The sequence below is a fragment of the Rhinatrema bivittatum genome, chromosome 5, assembly GCF_901001135.1.
Source record: "Rhinatrema bivittatum chromosome 5, aRhiBiv1.1, whole genome shotgun sequence".
Lineage (NCBI taxonomy): Eukaryota > Metazoa > Chordata > Amphibia > Gymnophiona > Rhinatrematidae > Rhinatrema > Rhinatrema bivittatum.
In genome coordinates this window covers 175279099-175295403 of record NC_042619.1, presented here as the reverse complement: position 1 = coordinate 175295403, position 16305 = coordinate 175279099, and positions in this window count along the sequence as shown.

Genomic DNA, 16305 nt, shown 5'->3' with positions numbered 1-16305 from the left:
TAACAGTTTATGGACTTCTCTAGGAACTTGTCTAAACCTTTTTGAAATGAGGCTACACCAACTACCTTTAACATATCTTCTGGCAATGAATTCCAGAGCTTAATTGTGCATTGAATAAAAATGAATTTTCTATGATTTGTTTTAAATGTGCTACTAACTTAACTCTGTGGAGTGTCCACTAGTCTTTGCATTCTTTGTAAGAGTAAATAACCGATTCTATTCCACGCATGATTTTATAGACTTCTATCATATCCCCCCCTCATCTGTCTCTTCACCAGGAACAGCCCTCGCATCTCTTTATCCTTTCCTCGTAGGTGAGCCATTCCATCCTCTATATCCTTTTGGTCAACCTTCACTGTAACTTTTCCAGTTCAACTATATGTTTTTTGAGATGCGGCAACTAGAATGGAAACATCAAAATATATCCAGTTAAGTGGCACTCTTAAGTTTTTAATAAAAGTTTGATCATGGGTTCGATTTCCACCCCCTACCATAAATGATTTTTAGGGCGTCTGGCACAGTGTGAGGGTTCGTGGTCAAGTGGGGGAGCTTGTAGGATGAAGAACCAGAGGGGTCTTGAAGTCCTCGATATGAACTGGGCAAACTGGTGGGCTACTTGGAGAAATTGGTTTTTCCCTCACACGAGCACGTGTTAAAATCCACCTGCAGACGCACGTAAAAGCTGCTAATGCCCTGGCAGAAATACGCACAGGAGGGGTACTTTAAACGATACGAACATACTTGAGAGCTCAATTTAAAATTGCAGTGTCTCTCCGCTTGCATGCCAACACGCGCTGTTTTGGGTGCACACACATTCCTATTAAAAATTACCCTGTGTGATCCCGGGTGATTCCAGCATTGCACTGGGTAGCAACACTGAAAGCATGAACTATCAGCGTACCTGTCCAGCCCAGGAATTACTGAAAGGGGTGAACCAGTAAGGAAACTGGCTGATCTGATTCAGAGGATCACTGGCATCTGATGCTGACAGTACTGCGATCCTGGGGCTGCACATGGGGTTGCGATCAGGTACCTGATGGGTGGGTAGCATGAAACTGGTGAGTGAGGTGAGGAGGTCATTTATGGTGGTGGTGGGGGAATCAGGCGGTGAGGTCCACAAACAAACTTGTTTTTTTTTTTAAAAAGAGTGCCACTTAACTGGATATCTTTTGAATATATCCAGTTAAGTGATAGGTTATTCAGCCACACAAGGTCAGATATTGTGCGTTGAGTGAAAACAAATTTTCTCCAATTAGTCTTAAATGTGCTACTTGCTAACTTCATGGAATGCCCCCTAGTCCTTCTATTATTCGAAAGTGTAAATAACCGATTCACATCTACTCGTTCAAGACCTCTCATGATCTTAAAGACCTCTATCATATCCCCCCTCAGCCATCTCTTCTCCAAGCTGAACAGCCCTAACCTCTTCAGCCTTTCCTCATAGGGGAGCTGTTCCATCCCCTTTATAATTTTGGTTGCCCTTCTCTGTATCTTCTCTGTACCTTCTCCATCGCAACTATATCTTTTTTGAGACGACTGAGGGGGGATATGATAGAGGTGTTTAAAATCATGAGAGGTCTAGAACGGGTAGATGTGAATCGGTTATTTACTCTTTCGGATAGTAGAAAGACTAGGGGACACTCCATGAAGTTAGTATGGGGCACATTTAAAACTAATCGGAGAAAGTTCTTTTTTACTCAACGCACAATTAAACTCTGGAATTTGTTGCCAGAGAATGTGGTTCGTGCAGTTAGTATAGCTGTGTTTAAAAAAGGATTGGATAAGTTCTTGGAGGAGAAGTCCATTACCTGCTATTAAGTTCACTTAGAGAATAGCCACTGCCATTAGCAATGGTTACATGGAATAGACTTAGTTTTTGGGTACTTGCCAGGTTCTTATGGCCTGGATTGGCCACTGTTGGAAACAGGATGCTGGGCTTGATGGACCCTTGGTCTGACCCAGTATGGCATTTTCTTATGTTCTTATGTTCTTATGAGATGTGGAGACCAGAATTGTACGCAGAATTCAAGGTGCGGTCTCACCATGGAGCGATATAGAGGCATTATGACATTTTCCATTTTATTAACCATTCCCTTCTTAATAATTCCTAACATTCTGTTTGCTTTTTTGACTGCTGCAGCACACTGAGCTGACGATTTTAAAGTATTATCCACTATGATGCCTAGATCTTTTTCCTGGGTGGTAGTTCCTAATATGGAATCTAACATCGTGTAACTACAGCAAGGGTTATTTTTCCCTATATGCAACACCTTGCACTTGTCCACATTAAATTTCATCTGCCATTTGGATGCCCAGTCTTCCGTCTTGCAAGGTCCTACTGTAATGTATCACAATCCGCTTGTGATTTAACTACTCTGAATAATTTTGTATCATCCGCAAATTTGATAACCTCACTTGTTGTATTCCTTTCCAGATCATTTATATATATATTGAAAAGCATTAGTCTAAGTACAGATCCCTGAGGCATTCTCTTTATATTTGTATTGATGGTTAGCATGAGATAAGCTCCGCTCTTTTTATTTCATCTGAGTTCCTAGTATTGCTATCCAAAGTGACACTAACTCGGCTAACATTCACTTTGGACTATTTAGTTTTGCATGAGCATTATCTGACGAATTTTGTTGTATATTGGTCTTTCAAGTATTTTTGGTTGCAGTAACGTTTTTTTAAATACCACACCAGTGTAGCCAGCCTGTTTCTTCAAGGTCAAAGGTGCCCTCAAGCAAGCACATCCCACACGTGAGCACTGAGACCCAGAAGAGATTCAAGCAGTTGAGAGACTGAGTGTGGGTCTTCACCCCCATGAGTCTATCGATCCAGAGGTTTGTGCTCCTTTTCTCCAGAACTAACCCAGCGGCACCCAGCTGTGAACTGTTTTTGGAGTGTGAAGTGGAGAGAAGCAGAGGTCCAGGTATAGAAGTAGCCCTAGGGACAACAGTGTGCCCCTGTATTTCAGGAAATCCCCAAAGAGGGGGATTATACTAGCAGGAGCAGCACAGTTTATAAAATACTGCATATTTCTGCTTCAAAATTTCACACATATGTTTCAGTGTGCATGAATATTTCCAATGCAAGAAAACACATACTTTCTTTACCATCTTATAAACATAACTGTGCATATTGCACATGTGAAATAATCATGACGCTGCGCAAATAAACATACAGAATTAGTCAGAGGCAAGTAATTTATGAAGTGCGGATGGATACCATTTTGAAAATAATTATTTGCACTTACTTGGAATCACCAGTTTGCCAATACCTCCACCAGTTTGCCTAGTCCTTCTCCAGTTCTCCTAGATCTTCTAGCACATCAACCAGTTCACCTCGATCTTCCTCCCAAAAATTGCAGACAATAGACAAATCTGATTTCACTTGTATGAGTCAGTTAGCAGGCATAAAAGTGTACAAATAAGTTTAGTAATGTGTAAGCATTTCTTACAAAAGAGCAACTACCACATGTATTTCTGAATCATGCCCCATAATGCCCCTCCTGGTAAAAATACGTGTGAAACCTAAAATACGCGTTTACTTTCAAGAGTTAAAAAAATAGCCTATGTGCATGTACATGCTACTTGCATGCATATATGCTGTTTTTACATTCAGAATCCCCTTGAAAATTCACCTTTATGTCTGTAACGTACATATAAATGAATACATTTTCAAAGGGGATCTGTGCAGAAAAATAGCATATATACAAATAAGTACTTGCATCTATGCTATTTTATAAACATTGAACATATGTGCATATTTTTGGGTTTGCGCACACATTTTACTGGTGCAAAAAAGGGGCTGTCTGGCATGTTCTCGGTGGGTCAAGAAGTGCATGCAGAAGTTGCTATTTTATAAGAGGTGTATGTGAATAAATTATCAAATTTATTTGTACAATTTTCTACCTGCTAATTGTCTAGAGCAAGTGAAATTGGACTTGGTTGTTGTCTGCAATTTTTGGATGGGAGGCCTAGGTGAACCAATAGGCATTAGGTCAATGTGCTAGAGGGTGTAGATGAACTGGAGATGGACTGGGTGAACTAGTGGAGGTATCGGCGAACTAGTGATTGTGAGTATGGGCAAATATGTAATTTTCAAAACGGTACATACGCAGATAAAATCTCTGCCTCCGCATATCAAGTGAGGTTTTCACATATACATGTTATGATTTTTTTGCACTTAAAATATACATGCATATGTTTATAAAATAGGTAGAGAAAGTATGTGCTTTCATTGCCTTGGAAATATTCGTGCGTACTGAAATATTCGAGCTGCACAGTTTATAGGATATATCTAAACGCATCCACTTATGTACGAAAAAGCCTAACTTTCAAACCTGTTCACAGTACTGGATTTGCAATACAAATGGACGTAAAGAGATTCATCCTTGTATTTTATGAGCTGTACAGCAGAAAAGGTTTATGAAATTCCACATAGCTCTGCTCTGAATGTATGCATGTGTGTTTCAATATGCACAAATATTTCCAAAGCAATGAAATCTATTCCTCCACTGAGCATGTGGCTCTGATTTGTTTAGCTTTACTAATATAGTTGTCATATTTATTTCCAATAATATAAAGTACTATACATTTTTTTGCTGTTAATGATATAATATTATATTGAAAAAATGTTTACTTGATGTCACATGAAGGCGTAGGATCTTAGGTGAAACATTATAGGGTTCTTGTGTAGTTTAGTACCACAACATCTCAGCTTGTCAGGCAGCACAAACCAGGCTAGGGATTAGAGCAGAGAACAATGATGTAGGAAACTCAGGTAAAATTCCTGTATTCACTATCCACTCTGTGACCTTGAGCAATCGCCTGGCAAATTATATGTAGCGAAAGAGGAGACACGGTAGTGTTGTGCACAGTACTGCATAAAACGTTTCCCTTCAGCCTATGAAATATATCAATTCAACATAAAATTATGTATTTGCAATGCAAATGGCTTGCAAAATATGAGATGTGTAAACATACAGAATAGCATGCATTACAAATATGTGGTAAGGCAAGGATAGCAATTATTTGAAATGAGAAAGTCTATTAAACGTTTATTGTTTTAAGGATACAGCAAAATGTAGCCAGCTAATTTCATTAGCATCTTTTAGAATGTCCAAACTACAATAGATATCTAACAGCTCTAAAATCGGACAGCTGTTATATTAACAGACATCCAGATCTAAATTACCTAACAGCTGGAAATAGAGGCTGATACTCTTATCGGCATTTAAGTTCTGTGGAATAAGTCGGCCTGCTGTTTCATTGAATGCAGATCTTGGAGCTGCTTCCGTGATGGCCCATCACAGCATTATTTGTGTGATTGTAATTCAGACTTCAAATTTCTGTGAGAATGAAATTCCATTCAGTCAATTCAAGGCTAGAAATCTCTCGCTAAATGTGCAGCCATCAATACGTCTGATAAAACTTCTTTTATTATTGCAGGAAAATAAACAAAATTCCAGCCTGAGCACTTGACTAGGCTTCCACACAAGAAATTACAACATTCTCTACAATACCACTAAATTGTCCCAAAATGTACCTTAATGCAAACATTTTTTTTTGTAATGGAAGTCACTTTTTCATAAGTGGCAAGTACCAACCCTGGTTACTATGCCATGAATATAATCATCAATGCCATCTATCCATTCTAATTTGATTTTTTTATTTGCACATACAAATTATTTAAAAAAAAAAAAATTAAGTTGTACAGCTTGAAAATCCATAAGATTCTTAATTTGGCTTAATGCAACATATACTACTACTATCAAGCCGTCAACAAAAAAAAAAACCTGTTTAAGTAATTTAACTTATCTTTTAAAGGCACCTGATTTGAAACTCAAAGATACAGTTTTGCTTTGGTCCAACGGCATTCCATAGAGGCAGTTGGCTGATTTTAAGCTATGGAACCGAGACCTTAGAAAAGTCAGTTGGCAAATTAGATTATGGATTCAGAGACTCTGAGGCTGGCACATAAGACATGTATGGACTTCGTTGAGATGCCAGGACTATTTCATGATGATAAGATAAATCTTTCAGACCTTGTAGATTAGTATTTTAGGAGGCCCTTGAGGCATTATATCCTTGATTTCCCCAGATAGCAAGCAAATCTTAATTTTTCGGGGAAAGGGGGTACCTGCGCAATCATTCTGATATCCTGGGTCTGTGGCAGTGCACCTAAGACAAACAAAATGAGATTTATATAGAGCAATAACAGATAGGACACACTAGCTTGGTATCATGGTGGAGTGCCTCAGGTATCCATCCCACTGGCAGTGGCGAGCTCAGTTGCATGATGGACGCCCGTCTTTGAGACAGAGGGAGAATAGGAGAGTACCAAGCTCAACCCAGCATGGCAGGCCCACTCAGGTGACTCAAAACCAGCTTTTGGTTGCCAGGCTTGCTTTGGAATGGCAGGATGACAGGCATAGAAGGGACAAGCTATTGTCTTGGGTTGCCATTTGGTATATACCACCCCCATTCTTAATAAAGCTGCAGCCATAACTTTACTTAGCAACTACAGCAGGATGAGTATTATTTTATGCTCATATCACCATGTGCAGGATGGTGAAAGGGGATACCAGATGGGATTGTCCCAGCTGCACTTGTTACAAAGACATAATAGAAGAAATCCTAGTGGCTACAGAAGTGAAAAATGAAACACATACATAAAAGTACAGCCCAAAATATTTATTTACTTCTTTAATAAATGAATATACCATAAAGAGTAATGCAACCCCCTTTCTGGCAGAGGGTCTGCTGATTCAGCATTACTGTCCAACGGCAGGGGGGAAAAGGGAGTTGGATTCAGACAACAACCGAGGGCCCTGACTAAGATCTGATGAGCTGATAAGCGTGGCAGAAACCTGAACAGAGCAGAAATTACTACCCATAACAGAAGGCAAGGGATTGCTACCCTTAACCAATAAGCTTTGAAGCTTTTCATGCAACTACAACATCCCTCTCCACTTTGACGGCGTTGGGGAGGTGGAAGAGGAATTGTATTCAGACAACAACCAACATGGACCCTGACTTCTGTGGTCTGGGATACTGATATGCAGACATAAGTGAAAAGTACAGGACTGCTTCTAAGGCCAAGTCCATAAGCAAAACAGTTCAGCACTGTCTGACATTTCAAGAAGGCTCATCAAATAACTGTTTTGGGGTGGCAGTTGCTACTCTTTAAGTGAAACATGGGTTGACCTGCATGCATGGCAGATACTACCATTAGAAGCTTGCTAGAAGGACTGGATGGACCGTTTCGTCCTTTTCTGCCATCATTACCATATTATTATATTACTATCCTCACCAATCGGACACTTCGTGGTAGTGGCTTGGTGGCTTTGGTGGCTTGGTGAAAATTGCAACTACTGAGTTTCGGATGTCAGTAAGGGAGTTACTATTAAATGTTACCAAAATACCAACTGAGAGAGTTAAAATGGTATTGCTCTTCTTCCAACTGGGTCTTCTCAACAAGAAATATGGACCCAAACCTCCACCCAGGCATCAGGGTCGGTGTGTCCTATTAGGCGAACTAGGTGGTCGCCTCAGGTGTCAACAGGGGTGGGAACAAAAAAAAGACCATGTTGCTGTTGCTAGCTTTCGGGAACACTGCTGCCGTTCCTGTCTGGCCTCAATGTGCTAATAGCATGAGCAGGAAAGGAAGCAGTGTTCATCGAAGAATTGTCTGCATCTAGCTGGGGTGGAGGAGAAGGAGGGAAGAGCAGTGGGAGACCGGGAAGAGTGCAACACATCCGCCAGTGCTTTGTGAGACACTGGTGCATCATGACACACCAGTTGAGAATTGCTGCACTAGATGACTAACCATGGGTTGGGAGCTAAGACCATCTAGTGATGACTCAAGGGATCTCTTTGCTGTTCTGTCAAATGTTGTTTCATGTTGCCATTCAACTTAAATAGTGTACCATGACTTAAATATTGTTATAACACTTGTTGACCTCTTCAGTTACAATTATTATAGTTACCTGTTCCTTTTGCTTTTGCCCTCCTGTGTTCCTACCACTTGTTCAACTCTCAAACTACATAGCTGTCCTAATTGTTAAGACTCAGTTACTCAAATTGTTAATATGTAACTTCTTTTCATTTTTCAACTGTTCACTGTAAACCGATGTGATGTGCATGAATCCATGCTAGATTTAGAGTTTTTCTTTTTGATAGCAGAATATCTGCATTATAGCTGCAATCAACATATCTGAGTCCACATGTATAAAAAAAAAGATCAGGTAACCCACATAACAAGACTTACAAGTGACATCATCTTTAATGATAATATCACACTCATTCATGCTGCTCCTCTTTATTTTGTTTGTATTTTTTGTAGATTTATAGAATACCTCAATGGCCGCATGGGATAGAACGATAGATGTGTCTAAAGCCTTTAAACCATGCAGGAAATTACTGCATGGCTTAAGGGCTTTATACACAGCACAGGCACTAGTAGTATCTGCTTTTCCATTTCTTACCTAATAATACACTATCGTTCACATCAGCTTAATGATAAAAAAAATGCATAGGAAAAGCAGGCATTGGATAAAAAGTGGGCTGCAATGATATTAACTTACATTCATAATCACATATTTATATGATACAGAATATATTTGTATAAACTGCTACAGGCATTAGTCTGGCTCCGAGTTCAGGCTAAGTATTAGTCACAGTCCCTTGTTCCCTCATTAAGTACTTATGTTGAGGGAAATTTTCAAAGACATTTCTTTGGACAAACATTATTTTACCTACAGAAATGGGTTTTTCATAATTGCCCGCTCTCTTTGCGGGTAAAGGTCCACATGTGTAATATCACAGATACTTTTATTGTTCTAGCGTGGAGGCATATCCAGGGGTGGGGTTAGGTCTGGAGAGGCAGCAATGTGCATAGTTTGGGGTTTTCAAAGCTATGTGAATTTACTCAGAAAAAAGTACTTGCAGAAAAAGCAGGAGCAACTCTATTTGGCTGCTGTTTTCTGCAGCAATAATCAAAGCAAAAATATCTTCAGTGTTTCCACCAAAGTGCTCACTAGGGGGTAGATTTTTAAAAAATACGTGTGCACGTCCATTGTGGATACGCTACCCGGTGTACACACATGGACACGCAATTTTATAACATGCTCATGCCGGTGCATGCATGTTATAAAATCAGGGGCGACGTTCACAAGGGGGGATAGAATTTGGCACGTTTCATGCAGCGACGCATCGCGGCCTTCCCCAGTTCCCTCCCAGTCCACTCCAATTAAGAAGAGGACTGGGAGGGAACTTCCCCACCCCCTATCCTAACCTCCCTTCCCATTCCCCTCTCCTCCCCACCCCCTAAATCTTACCTACCTTTGGGGTTTTTTTTTTGTTTTTTAAATTGCTGCTCCTCTGGAGCAAAAGCAACTTGCGCTCACTTGCTGACAGCCAGCGTGCGCTTCCCTGGCACAGCGGGATATGGCTGCTGTACCGGCGGCTCCAGCACCGCCTCTTCCCACCCCTGGACTGCCCCTTTTCTTTGGCCTGACTCTTGTGCGCGTAATGAGGGTTACGTGCACGGTCGGGCCCCTTTTAAAATGCGCGTGGCACGCACAAGGCCCAGCTGCGCTCGTAACCCCTGCTTTTTACGCATGCAGGCCATTTAAAATCGGGCTGTAAGATTATTACCCACCTAATGTCTTCACAGTCTGCTATGCTTTAACTTGGCTACTATGGCTGTTGGGCTGACCTCTAGTCTACTGTATGAACCCCAATACATCACAGTCTGGCAACATGGGAACACAGAGACCAATATTCCAAAAAAACTGACCTTCTAACTTATGTGGCTATGTTGGGCATGTAGTTTTAACTGAACTTAGAGAGAATGCATTTTCAGCTGAAAAATTCTCCTAATTTTAGGACCCTAAAACTTAAGAAGCTAAATTTATTTGAATAGATTTAGGTGTCTAAAGAAACCTAAAATGCTAAGTGCTGAAAATCAATGCTAAGAGACTAACTTGTCCTATCATAACTCCAGCCCTATAGCCACCCATTTTTAGAGGCCTATACAGAGTGACGGCAAAGAAATAAATAAACAAATAACAAACAAATAAATAAATAACAATAGTTAATTTTCTAAAGGGCCAATTTAGGAGCCTAACTCCAAACGTTAGGAGGAACATACTGGGGTTGACAATGGACCGGACCATTAGACTAAGGTGAGATGGAGGGAAGAAGAGACGGAGGACCGATTGGATCGGGATCGGGAATGCCCTTCCGGAGGAAGTGGTGAAGACCAAAACTAAGAAGGATTTCAAAGGGGCGTGGGATAAACACTGCGGATCCATAAAGTCTAGAGGATGTGAATGAAGAGAAGAGGCACGGGGAGTGGCTTACGGGAATGACAGCTACTACCTGGTGATTAATACCCTTATTCAATAAAAATACTCACGATTAATGTGACTCCAACATTGCTCTATGCTTCAATGGCAAGAGGAAATGTGGAAAAAAAAGGATTTGCATTCCCAAATAAGTGGAGGCGTAGCTTGTTTGTTGCGGCGGTTACTACCCCAAACCAAATAAGCCTGATACTTCACTTTCAATGCATATCCAGCATAGCTCTCTGCTTCAATGGCAGGGGGTATGAAGATAAGAGGATTTACATTCAGACAACAACCAACAAGGAGTGAATTGCATAGTCGGTAAACAAATAAGCATGGGTTTAGCTTGCTTGTTGCGGCGGCTACTACCCTGAATCAATTAAGCCTGATACTTCACTTGGAATACATATCCAGCGCAGCACACTGCTTCAATGGCAAGGGGGGAATGAAGAAAATAGGATTTATATTCAGACAACAACCAACAAGGACTGAATTGCACAGGCTGGGTAAACAAATAAGCATGGGTTTAGCTTGCTTGTTGCGGTGGTTACTACCCTGAATCAATTAAGCCTGATACTTCACTTGGAATACATATCCAGCGCAGCACACTGCTTCAATGGCAAGGGGGGGATGAAGAAAAGAGGATTTATATTCAGACAACAACCAACAAGGACTGAATTGCACAGGCTGGGTAAACAAATAAGCATGGGAGTAGCTTGCTTATTGCAGTGGTTTCTATCCCTAACCAATTAAGCTTGATATTTCACACAAACTTCTGTTTGTTGCCTGCCTTTTTGACTATTTAAAATAAAACATACAAACTTCTGTTTGTTGCCTGACTTTCTGACTGCCTATTTAAAACAAAACACATGAACACACTAAATAATATACCCCAATAGTTTTCTTCGCCACAATATTTTTAAGTTTTAAAAATTTCTCCAAACAGTACTTACTAATTCTTTCCAGCCACCAGCAAGGTGATCCTCTCCTATCAGTGCTCCCACTGATCTATGCCTAGATCTCATCTTTGCCTGACTTCTGCCTGTCCTGACCTTTGCTTGGTTCTTTACATTGCCTGTCTCTGCCTGTCTCGACCTCTGCTGTGCCCAATGCTGCCTGACCACTCTCCTGTGGGACTATTCACCAACCTCAAAACTCACAGATTCAACCTGTGATGGAAGAAGCTGGTATAGGTAAAGCCTAGTCCCAGTTCCAGCCAGACCATGTCTGACTGCTGTTGGCATGGACCTAGCAGATTTGCCTACTGGGCCCAAGGACTAACACACTATGACACTCTCATGTGGGATCTTTCTCAGTAGATGACCCATGAGAATCATCCCCTTATTTCTGGTGGACAGATGCTCCAAGTTTCACTTCTGAAATATCCAGGAAAAAGGTTCTCTTACATTCTAGAGACATTCCAATTGATTGAAATGGCAGGCCAGGACCCTTCCTCCTGGAATCTTAGTTCCTTACATTTTACAGAACTCCATGCAATACTCAGGGCCTTCCACTTTGGAAACTTCTTAAGACTCCCAGAAACCCTCAGCCAGGGATCCCTGCTACAGTCCATGAAAACTCCACCCAGTGCCTCAAGGGAGGCCTGTTTATACTCCCTTTTTGTCTCATCCCCTTTGGGAGAAGAACTACCCTGTTTATCCTGTAAATTACATACACCTCTTGAACTCCCTCTGAATCTCCTTGTGCTAGAAGATTCCCAAATGTATACGTAGAAACTCTCCAGAATACCTATAAACTCTCTGTGAACCTTCTAATGCTGGAAACGTTCCTTTATTAAAATATAGACTCACCCTATTACACTGCTAGTGGCCAAGCAGGGGCCACAGCTACAACACAGAGGGTAGAATTAGCTTGATGCCCATTCTGCACTGGAGTATTTTCTACTTATATTCTTTGAGAAACATATGCTACTTATATGAAGGTGCATGGTCAGCACATTCTTCTAATAACAAAGCAAAAAAGCATGGCCCCTCATCCCAAAGCTCTATATTTGCCCTATTAGAATTAGTAAACTTTTATCTGTCTCTAAAGGATTAAAGGTTGACACAAGAATTTTGAACTGGCTTAGAAATGTGTTAAGCTTATATGAAACACAGAGTTTAATACCTTTTCTCCTATTCAATCCATGAACAATTTCCATGTGATACTGCTTGTGGTGTCCCTGATAGAACTGATGTGGCACATCACTGGCAGTATTACAATTCTCTGGTCTAGTCAGCAAATGAAAGGATCATTGCAAGAGTATGGTGCTCTCTTTTTATGGACTGGATTCTAAGAGGTAGGATCTTATAAAAAAAAAAAATGTGAACATCCATTAAAAAGGCTGTAAATGTATTCTGACATTTTACTTAGCAAACCATTTCCTTTTTATTCCTTTGGTTCTTTTGTCATGTGAGTGTCTTGATTGGTTTATGACCTTTTAATCCATACTGCTAATTGCACATTCTTGATATAATCAGAAAGCAGAATGAATACATGAGAATAAGAAATAAAACTGATGGGCAAATTTAAAGAACATTGAGAAACCAGGCCACTAAATTAGCACAGCAAGCAAAGGAAAATCATTATAGTAATCACTTCAGGACAAATCTCTCAAATGCTAATATGTTCTGTTTTAGAATTAATGGACCAATAAGGAAAGCACATTATTATGAGATAATCTAGATTAAAAATGTGAATGATATAACCACTGTTACACTTGAGATGCAAATTGCTTGAACCTATGGTCTTGAACCTAAGATCTGTAACTGAGTGGCCATGTCTGAGGATGATATGAGAAGCTAAGAAAATTTGAGGAGTAGTTTTAATTCTAAAAAATGCAGTTATATATTTTGGGTACAGAAATCCAAGGGAGTGGTACACTCTGGAGTTTGTTATTCATAGAGCCGGAAAAAGACATTTTTAAAGATGGCGCCGGCCGTCCATTGCTCCTACCATGTGACAGGGACCGGCCAATGGCACGGATACCCTATCACATGCTAAGAGCAAAGGGCCATCGGCGCCATTTTGTTTACTGGCAGCCGACGGCCCGAGCGCGGGAGAATGCTCCCGGGACCCCCGCTGGACCACCAGGTATTTAAAAAATTTTTTTGGGAGGGTCCGGAGGGTGTGGGGATACTAACAAACTCACCTCATGACTTCACCTCTGATCCAACTGCTAGGCCTCACGCTACTCTCAGTAACCCTCTTCAATGCACAATCCTTAACTAAAAAGACACACATCCTCAACGATTACCTCCTGGATTCCAACCCAGATATCTGTGCCATCACAGAAACCTGGTTAAAAAATTCAGACATTGCCTTAACCAACCAACTACCTATCCAGACATATGACATTTTCACCTTCCACAGACACAAAAAAAGAGGAGGCGGACTTCTTCTAGCCACCAAGAAAGATCTCAGACTGACCGCACATACAATCAAGACTGAGTCCAAATTGGAACTGGGTTTAGTCAAGTCAAAACACCTACAAATACTGTTAGTCTACGCTCCCCCAGGAATTCTAGAAACGGACCCCTCACCCCTCATAGAATCAATTGTGAAACATATTAACGGAGACCTACCAACAATGATCATGGGTGATTTCAACCTCCATACAGACTCTATTCCCCGCTCTGCAAACTGCGAAGCCCTCCTCACCACCCTCAGTGCAATGGGATTCACCCAGACTATCAACAGCCCCACACACAAAGCCAGACACACTCTGGATCTAATATTCATCAACTCTAATTTCACCTGCACAAGAGAACCCACATGTACCCCTATCCCTTGGTCCAACCATTTCCTGATCGAATCTTCCTTCTCCACGTACGAACAGACACTCTCCTCTCCACACCTCTCTACCATTCAATTCAGGAAAGCATGTCCTTCGGATATTCTTAGCGAGCAGCTCTCCAAAGAACTTTCTAACTTAGACCACTCTAATCCTGACTCAGCCCTATCCTCCTGGCACAAGATTACAGAAGCAGTGGCAAACAAATGGTGCCCATTAGTCTCCAAAACAATCAATCCAACAAAAAAGGAAAATCAACCCTGGTTCAGCACCGAACTAAAACAGATGAAACAGGAATTACGCCATAAAGAAAATAGATGGCGCAAAACCCCCAACACATCCACACTTTCAACATTCAAGGGATTCTTACATCACTACAGGACTTCTATTCTACAAAAAAAAAAAGGAATACTACGCCAACAAAATACACCACTTCCAGTACGACGCACAGGCCCTATTTGCTTACGTAACACAAATCACGAAATCAACCCCTCCATCTATTCCAGATGAACAAGCTCTTTCCAAGGCTAATGAGCTCACTTCATTCTTTCAACAGAAGATTCTAAACACCCTCGCCCTCCTCCCACCAAATACTACACCTCTCAAGTCAGGAGAGAATTCCAATTCCCTTAGTAGACCCAAGTTCAACAGTTTCGAAGCTATCTCCACCAAAGAGATCGAATCACTCCTGAAAAAACAGAAACCTTCTAGCCATCCGGCTGATAATATCCCATCGAAACTCCTGCTTCTCATCCCGAACACGATATCAGGTCCTCTGACAAGTATCATAAACGGCCTACTAATTCAAGGAAGCTACCCAGATAGTCTAAAAAACGCTTCTCTCAAGCCCCTCCTCAAGAAACATAACTTAGACCCCAATGTTCTGACGAATTTCAGACCCATTTCTAATCTCCCATTCGTTGCCAAACTTACGGAGAAACTGGTAAACACACAACTCTCTGAATATCTTGAGGACCACAATATCCTATATCCTTCGCAATATGGTTTCCGCAAATCACGCAACACGGAATCCCTCCTCATCTCACTTACAGACCATATCATAATGGGGTTAGACAAAGGACGTTCCTTTCTATTAGTCTTGTTAGACATCTCGGCGGCGTTTGATACCGTCAACCACTCCATCCTTCTGGATCGCCTTGCAGATATCGGCATCTCTGGATCAGCCCACAACTGGTTCAAGTCCTTCCTCAGCAATAGAACTTTCAAAGTCAAAATCAATAATAGTCTCCCATAACAAATTCAACCCTGGGTGTACCACAAGGATCCTCCTTATCTCCAACCCTCTTTAACATTTACCTCCTCCCCCTCTGCCAACTGTTAACTGATCTCAACCTAATTCATTATCTATACGCAGACGACGTGCAGATTCTAATCCCTATAACAGAATCTATCTCAAAAGCTCTCATCCATTGGAATAACTGCCTCCTTTCCATCACCAAGCTACTTAACAGCTTAAACCTGGTTCTCAATGCTTCAAAGACAGAGCTACTCCTCATCTCCTCAAACGAAAACAATTTTCTGCCACCATCACCACACAATTCCCACATTACTTGCAAACATGTTAGAGACCTTGGGGCAATACTAGACAATCGATTAAACTTAAAAAAAATGGTCAACACAACCTCTAAAGACTGCTTATACAGACTACAGGTCCTAAAACGACTTAAACCACTTCTATTTTTCCATGATTTCAGGACAGTCCTCCAAGCACTACTGTTCGCCAAAATAGACTACTGCAGTGCTCTCTACCTAGGCCTCCCCAAATCTACTACCAAACCACTGCAGATGATACAAAATGCGGCAGCGAGACTGCTGACTAGCACCAGCCGCGGTGAACACATCTCACCCATCCTCAGAAACCTACATTGGCTACCAGTAAATTTTAGAATCCTATACAAATCAATCACCCTAATACACAAAACCATCCATCATCAACTTCAACTCGACCTGGAAATCCCATTCAAACTCCACTCCTCTAACAGACCAACGAGAGATATTCATAAAGGCACTCTACAATTTCCTCCTACTAAAGCCACACGCTCTCCACGACCAAAGACAGAGCTTTTTCGATAGCAGGCCCATCAATTTGGAATAATATCCCTTCAAACCTCAGATTGGAACCCTGCCTCTTAACTTT